The following is an 8,958-nucleotide window of genomic DNA, read 5'->3' on the forward strand; positions in this document are numbered from 1 at the left end:
GTGGGATCTTTTACGGTAGATTGGGCATCAGTTTCACGCCTCAACACAACAAAGTTTATACAGTTCCCACCACTTATAGCGGGCATGTTTGTGCGAATACAATTTGCCTGTACACGATGGCCAGTGTAACATGACGGATGAGATTCTAGAGGTGGAGGGCAACGCGGCGCGGGACCGTGCTATCTTCAGTTACTGAGAACTTCCTGGCCAATATCTGGGTTACCTTCCAAAGGTTCATATTTATCTGTATAACTTGCACTGCTTTGCGAGGTAAATAGAAAAAAAGAATCCTGACAAGTGTCATTAATTTCAAGTACATTTTATCACAATTTAATATTTTTAAAGCATATATACTTTATTTATGTATGCTTGTTTGTAATTTAATCATCTGGACCCAGCCAAAAACAAGGCAGTTTATTAATGATTAATAGTGTACTATGCAACTCTAAAGGGAGGTTTAATTTATATGGCAAAACCTAATAATTTGAATGCAGGCAAATAGTAAAACCACTGTGCCTTGAAGAAAATGCAGTAATTCAACTTAAGTTTAGTATCAGAAACACCATTTTCAGAAATGCAATTAGTGAGTTGTTTCTGCCCAAAATACATAGGGCACTTAAAACGCTGCAACCGGAAACTTTGCAATTGACATTAATGCAACTGGGAAATGGTCATCGCTTTTTGCCCAATATAAATGACTGCCCATTTTAAACGTGAACATTTTAAGTGGCGGGGATTGGGGACTGTACTACTAAAACTTCAAGTGTCTCTATAGTTAGGGGATGAGAGGCAGTGTTTCTATTCCCGATTATTATCGAGTGAGCGCATGAATGAGTGCGGATATGAGGTGAGAATAGGATTAAGTTTGGCTGCAATGCCATTGACAATAGCCTGCCAACACTTATAACCACTGACTTGGCAGGGAAGCTATTTTACTCCCTGCATTGTTAAAATTGTGGAAGTAATGCTGCAAAAAGTAAGGAACACCATGGCATTATTCACTGCAACTGTTTTAGAAGGACAGGAGCGTTATAGCATGTATTGTGCAATGTATTGTAGTATACAACTACATTTAACTTTACCACAACGTCTAATTGCTGCATGTTCCTGAAGTCAGTTTAAGACTAATTGCTCCTATCACTAAGGAAATAGTACTCGGTAAAATAATGGGACTAAAAGATGACAAGTCCCCTGGACCAGATGGCCTGCATCCCAGGGTCTTAAAAGAAGTGGCTGCAGAGATAGTGGATGCATTGGTTGCAATATACCAAAGTTCCCTGGACTCTGGAGAGGTCCCAGCAGATTGGAAAACTGTTAATGTAACACCCCTATTTAAGAAAGGAGGGAGACAGAAAGCAGGAAACTATAGACCAGCTAGCCTAACATCTGTCGTTGGGAAAATGCTGGAGTCCTTCATTAAGGAAGCAGTAGCAGGGCATTTAGAAAAACATACTGCAGTCAAACAGAGTCAGCATGGTTTTAGGAAAGGGAAATCATGTTTAACAAATTTGCTGGAGTTCTTTGAGGATGTAATAAGCAGGGTGGACAAGGGTGAGCCAGTGGATGTGGTGTACTTGGATTTCCAGAAGGCATTCGATAAGGTGCCACATAAAAGGTTACTGCATAAGATAAGAGCTCACGGAGTTGGGGGTAATATAGTAGCATGGATAGAGAATTGGCTAACTAACAGAAAGCAGAGTCGGAATAAATGGGTCATTTTCTGGTTGGCAAACGGTAACTAGTGGGGTGCCACAAGGATCGGTGCTGGGGCCCCAGCTATTTACAATCTACATTAATGACTTGGATGAAGGGATCGAGTGTAATGTAGCCAAGTTTGCGGATGATACAAAGATGGGTGGGAAAGCAAGTTGTGAAGAGGACTCAAAGAGTCTGCAAAGGGATATAGACAGGCTAAGTGAGTGGGCAAACATTTGGCAGATGGAGTATAATGTGGGAAAGTGCGAGGTTATCCACGTTGGCAGGAAAAATAAAAAAGCAAACTATTATTTAAATGGAGAGAGATTACAAAATGCTACAGTTCAGAAGGACCTGGGGGTCCTTGTGCATGAAACACAAAAAGTTAGCATGCAGGTACAGCAAGTAATCAAAAAGGCAAATGGAATGTTGGCCTTTATTTCAAGGGGGTTGGAGTATAAAAGCAGGGAAGTCCTGCTACAACTGTACAGGGTATTGGTGAGACCACACCTTGAGTACAGTTTTGGTCTCCTTATTTAAGGAAGGATATACTTGCATTGGAGGCAGTTCAGAGACGATTCACTAGGTTAATTCCAGAGATGAGGGGTTTGACTTATGAGGAGGCTGGGCCTATACTCATTGGAATTTAGAAGAATGAGAGGTGAACTTATCGAAACATATAAGATACTGAGGGGGCTCAACAGGGTAGATGCAGAGAGGATGTTTCCCCTCGTGGGGAAATCTATTACTCGGGGGCACAGTCTCAGAATAAAGGGTCGCCCTTTTAGAACTGAGATGAGGAGGAACTTCTTCTCTCAGAGGGCTGTAAATTTGTGGAATTCTCTGCCCCAGAGAGCTGTGGAGGCTGGGTCATTAAATACATTTAAAGTGGAGATAGACAAATTTTTGCAAGATAAGGGAGAGAAGGGTTATGGGGAGCAGGTTGGGAAGTAGCTTTGAGCCCAAAATCAGCCATGATCTTATTGAATGGCGGAGCAGGCTCGAGGGGCCAAGTGGCCTATTTCTGCTCCTATTTCTTGTGTTCTCCTACAAATATCCCAGTCATTTAGAGACCAGAAAACAGGAAGTGACTGGCTTTCTTTCAGAAGAGTGGTACTGAAACTTGCATGTATGACAAGTGTGATACTTGAATTATGAACACAACTCAAAACATTTAAAATTTGTGTTGTGACTGTCACTCTCTAGAGGGTTAAGTCAGTCAGACTATTGTCAGTAGAAAAAAAACTTTTGCACCAGAATTCAGTCTACTATACATTTTCTTTTTAAATTAGCCTTCTCTGAATGTGCTTGCAGTGTATATTAGTCCTGCTCCCCATGTATTATGTAAGTCAGTATCTACATCAAAGCTCGCACATAAAGGTCAATTTATCAAGGTATTGGAGAGCTGTCGCCACCTGGAAACATCTATTCCAGCACCTTAAGGAGAAAATGGAGATTTAAGTTAGGTGGGCCCTGTGGTCCAACCTCTCACGTGAAGGATGACCACTTCAGTGAGCTGCTCGCACCTGTGGTACCATACCTCAATGAGTCACCTCAAAGGCAAACTTAAGGACAATACAATCATTTTGAATATCATAGAAACATAGAAGATAGGAGCAGGAGCCTGCTCCGTCATTTAATGTTTTACAGAAATATACACAATACACAAGAGAACGAGGAGAGAGATTGATTTTCTTTTTGCTTGGGGAAAAAAAACTATCCAGAAATTCAAATTGAGCAATTTAAATAAATCAGCACAGGAGAGGTGTTTGCTCAGAAAAGAAATTGAATTGACGAATAATCTGAATTAAGGAGTGAATGTCCAGAGTAAATGTTGAGGACTCCCAGGGCCACTCCTTCCCGACTGTATACCAGTGCCGCCACCCCTGGTGGGTCTGTCCTGCCACTGGGACACAACGTACCCAGGGATGGTGATGGAGCAGTTTGGAACATTGACTGAAAGGTATGATTCTGTGAGTATAACACTGTCAGGCTGTTGCTTGACTAGTCTGTGGGACAGCTCTCCCAATTTTGGCACAAGTCCCCAGATGTTGGTGAGGAGGACTTTGCAGGGTCGACAGGGCTGGGTGGGCCGTGTCCATAGCCGGTGCCAAGGTCGTCCATCTGGTTTCATTCATATTGTTTCATAGCGGTTAGTTACAACCGATTGGCTTGCTAGGCCATTCCAGAGGGCAGTTATGAATCAACCACATTGCTGTGGGTCTGGAGTCATATAGGCCAGGATGGCAGATTTCCTTCCTTAAAGGACATTAGTGACCCAGATGGGTTTTTACGACAATCGGATAGTTTCCCGGTTACCATTACTGATACTAACTTTTTATTCCAGATTAATTAACTGAATTTAAATTCCCCAGCTGCCGTCCCACCCACCTGGACGACGGTGGAGAGGCGTTGGAGAAGGATGGGAGTGGTCAACCGTGTCAAAGGCTGCAGGCAAGTCAAGGAGGACGAAGAGGGGTTTGTCAGCAACAAGGATGTCATTTGTGACTGAGTGGGAGGGGCAGAAGCCTGATTGGAAGGATTCAAATGTAGAGTCGCAGGAAAGATGGACACTGATTTGGGAGGCAACCACATGTTCAAGGACTTGAGGGGAAAGGAAGGTTGGAGACGGGGGCGGTAGTTTACAAGGACGGGGAAGTCAAGGGTTGGGTTTTTGAGAGCGGTGATGACAGCAGATTTGAGGCGGGACAGTACCGGAAGAGAACTATTAACAAAGTCAGCTAACATGGGAGCCAGAAAAGTTGGGTGGTCAGCAGTTTGGTGGGATTAGGGTCAAGGGAGCAGGAAGTGGGTCTCATGGACAAGATGAGCGCAGAGCAGTCATGAGGGGAGATCGGAGAGAAACTGGAGAAAGATGAGTTCAGGGCTAGGGCAGGGGAGGGAACATTGGAGGAGGTTTTGCTCGGTGGGCTAGGGGAAGTGGCAGAGGTAATTGAACGGATGGTCTCAATCTTAGACAAAAGATGTCCATGAGCTCCTCACACTTGTCGGAGATGAGGGGTGGAGTAGACCGGGGAGAGGGGTTTAAGAATACGATTAGCAGTGGAGAATAGAAACTGGGGGTTTATCTTTGCATTCCAGAATGATTCTGGGATAGTGAGCAATTTTGGCCTCTGTCCATGACAGCATTGGTGGAAGTGACCACCGCACAGTCCTTGTGGAGACGAAGTCCCGTCTTCATGTTGAAGATACCCTCCACCGTGTTGTGTGGCACTACCACCGTGCTAAATGGGACAGATTTCGAACAGATCTGGCAACTCAAAACTGGGCATCCATGAGGTGCTGTGGGCCATCAGCAGCAGCAGAATTGTATTCAACCACAATCTGTAACCTCATGGCCCGGCATATCCCTCACTCTACCATTACCATCAAGCCAGGAGATCAACCCTGGTTTAACGAAGAGTGCCGGGAACAGCACCAGGCATACCGAAAAATGAGGTGTCAACCTGGTGAGGCTACAACACAGGACTACTTGCATGCCAAACAACGGAAGCAACATGCGATATACAGAGCTAAGCGATCTCAACCATCGGATCAAATCAAAGCTCTGCAGTCCTGCCACATCCAGTCGTGAGTGGTGGTGGACAATTAAACAGTTAACAGGAGGAGGCTCCAAAAATATCCCCATCCTCAATGATGGTGGAGCCCAGCACGTGAGTGCAAAAGACAAGGCTGAAGCATTTGCAACTATCTTCAGCCAGAAGTGCCTAGTGGATGATCCATCTCGGCCTCCTCCTGAGGTCCCCAGCATCACAGATGCCAGTCTTCAGCCCATTCAATTCACTCCACGTGATGTCAAGAAACGGCTGAAGACACTGGATACTGCAAAGGCTATGGGCCCTGACAACATTCCGGCAATAGTACTGAAGACTTGTGCTCCAGAACTAGCTGCGCCCCTAGCCAAGCTGTTCCAGTACAGCTACAACACTGGCATCTACCCGGCAATGTGGAAAATTGCCCAAGTATGTCCTGTCTACAAAAAGCAGGACAAATCCGACCCGGCCAATTACCGTCCCATCAGTCTACTCTCAATCATCAGCAAAGTGCTGGAAGGTGTCATTGACAGTGCTATCAAGCGGCACTTACTCAGCAATAACCTGCTAACTGACACCCAGTTTGGGTTCCGCCAGGGCCACTCAGCTCCTGACCTCATTACAGCCTTGGTCCAAACATGGACAAAAGAGCTGAACTCAAGAGGTGAGGTGAGAGTGACTGCCCTTGACATCAAGGCAGCATTTGATCGAGTGTGGCATCAAGGAGCCCTAGCAAAACTGAAGTCAATGGGAATCAAGGGGAAAACTCTCCATTGGTTGGAATCATACCTAGCACAAAGGAAGTTGGCTGTGGTTGTTGGAGGTCATTCATCTCAATCACATGACATCACTGCAGGAGTTCCTCAGGGCAGTGTCCTAGGCCCAACCATCTTCAGCTGTTTCATCAACGACCTTCCCTCCATCATAAGGTCAGAAGTGGGGATGTTTGCTGATGATTGCACACTGTTCAGCACCATTCGAGACTCGTCAGATACTGACGCAGTCCGTGTCCATATGCAGCAAGACCTGGACAACATTCAGACTTGGGCTGACAAGTGGCAAGTAACATTCGCACCACACAAGTGCCAGGCAATGACCATCTCCAACAAGCGAGACTCTAACCATCTCCCCATGACATTTAATGGCATTACCATCGCAGAATCCCCCACTATCAACATCCTGGGGGTTACCATTGATCAGAAACTGAACTGGACCAGCCATATAAATACTGTGGCTACAAGAACAGGCCAGAGGCTGGGAATTCTGCAGCAAGTGTCTCACCTCCTGACTCCCCAAAGCCTTTCCACCATCTACAAGGCACAAGTCAGGAGTGTGATGGAATACTCTCCACTTGCCTGGATGAGTGCAACTCCAACAACACTCAAGAAGCTCGACACCATTCAGGATAAAGCAGCCCGCTTGATTGGCACTCCATCCACCACCTTCAACATTCACTCCCTCCACCACCGGCGCACTGTGGCTGCAGTGTGTACCATCTACAAGATGCACTGCAGCAACTCGCCAAAGCTCCTTCAACAGCACCTTCCAAACCCGCAACCTCTACCACTTAGAAGAACAAGGGCATCAGATGCATGGGAACATCACCACCTACAAGTTCCCCGCCAAGCCACACACCATCCTGACTTGGACCTGTATCGCCAATCCTTCACTGTCGCTGGGCCAAAATCCTGGAACTCCCTTCCTAACAGCATTGTGGGTGTACCTACACCATATGGACTGCAGCGGTTCAAGGCGGCGGCTCACCACCATCTTCTCAAGGGCAATTAGGGATGGGCACTAAATGCAGGCCTAGCCAGCGACGCCCACATCCCATCAATGAATAAAAAAAAGAGGACCTGATAATGCTTTATGCGGTCCAGCCAGATCTGGCAGTGAATGGCTAAACCAGTTGTCCGCCATATCTATTCAAGTCTGCATCCCTTGGACTTAAGGGAGCGAAGATGAGGGCCGTACCAGGGGAACAGCCAGGGTGAGCGAGAGTAATTGTTTTAATAGGGACGAGGGCATCAAAGGTGGTAGTGAGGGTGTGGTTGAGTAGATAGGTAGCTACAGAAATGTCATGGTGAATGGAGGGCCAAAGGCTGGACAGTTGGGATTTCGTAAGTGCAGTTGTAAGAGTTGGGAGAGTTATTTCCAGGGGCAGACACAGAAGGAAGTAGGGTCAGGTGGGTGGAGAGCGATACAAGGAAATGGTCAGAGATGGCCTTATCTGCGATTGACACGGTGGGAGTAGCGAAGCCACGAGAGATGGCAAGGTCAAGGGGGTGGCCGGGAAGGTCGGCGAGAGAGTAGGATGGGACAGTTGGGGTTGATGCCCGTAAGGAGGCAGCGATGAGTGCTTTGATGGGCCCTTCGTAGGATGCCAAGAGGGACCGAGGGAAGCTGTAGGTTTATCTAAGAGGGAGTCAAGCCTAGGACGGTGGCAGGAGTAGGAACGTTTTGAGTAATTAAGGATGGGGTAGGGATTTGGAAGGGCAGAGTATCTGGGAGGAGAGATGAAAGGAGGCATGACAACAGGAGAGCAGGGTCAGAGGGAGAGAAAGAAAAGGGAAAGGGAAGAGAAAAAAATGGAAGGCTCTAGTCCAGAGCAGCAAAGTGCACACACGAACAGACACAGGGAAAAGCTCAGGTTACACAGGCCTGGTTATGTTGCAATTAATGGGATACATGTTCCCTGGTAGCACGGAATAGGTTGGAGACAATAGTAGGGAGACCAGGGTTGAAGTCACAGGTCCCATGGAGGGACAAAGCCGGCGCAGAGCATCGATGAACTGCTGTCCAAATTCAGAGACAGGTGTAGCAGAGTGAAGTCCAGAAGCTATTTGAAGGTAGAAAGTTTGAGGATGAAGGTTGTTGCTGTAGGAATGAGAGTCGGTAGCGGTGCAGAAATTGACAAGTTGGAAGTCACCGTACATCAAAGCGGCAGAGAAAATATAAAACCACAAGTGAACGACCAACAAAGCTGAAAAACCAGATGAGTCACCGTGCAGTAAGTAAAACAGCAGCTGCTAGCCAGAAACCAACAAAGCTGAAAAAGTCTGCCATTTCCTCATTTCCAATTACAGTATTGCCTGCATGTGTCATTAAGGGGCCCACATTAGTCACGCTCCAATATATTTGTAAAAAACCTTTAGTGTTGTCTTTAATAAACATGTAAGCTTTTTCTCAATGTCTAATCACTACTTTCTGATTTACTGGTTTTTAAACTTAATGACTGCATTACACTAAATATTTGCATGGTATCATCCTTCTTAAACATTTGATTGGTATAACACAAAGTAGAACAGCAATTACTGGACTTTGTACATTTATTTTCTTCCTTTCCCATCCCACTCTTGCCACAAGTCATATGGGAGTGCAGCGAAGGCCCACAATCGAACCAGGTCCTAATGGTCATGGAAGACTTTTCACAGGCAGAACCTCCGGCCACCCCAAACATGCTGTCCCACAGCAGAGGGACCTGATGAAGGCATTTTCTGGAGCAACTTTCCAGCACTGCCTTTTCTGGCTCCACTGTATTGGCAGACATGCACAGCGGCATGGATGCCATCCAGAAAACCTCTCTCTGATGCCACTATCTGATGGGGGTCAAAGGCAAAAGATCGCAACATTTACATCCCAGCACTTACACCAAGATACATTAATTTGGGGTCTAGATTTGGAAAGATTTCTCAGATCTCTATATATA

Source organism: Somniosus microcephalus, chromosome 7 (genome assembly GCF_052327205.1).
Source record: "Somniosus microcephalus isolate GS21.2 chromosome 7, FLI_Smic_1.0, whole genome shotgun sequence".
Lineage (NCBI taxonomy): Eukaryota > Metazoa > Chordata > Chondrichthyes > Squaliformes > Somniosidae > Somniosus > Somniosus microcephalus.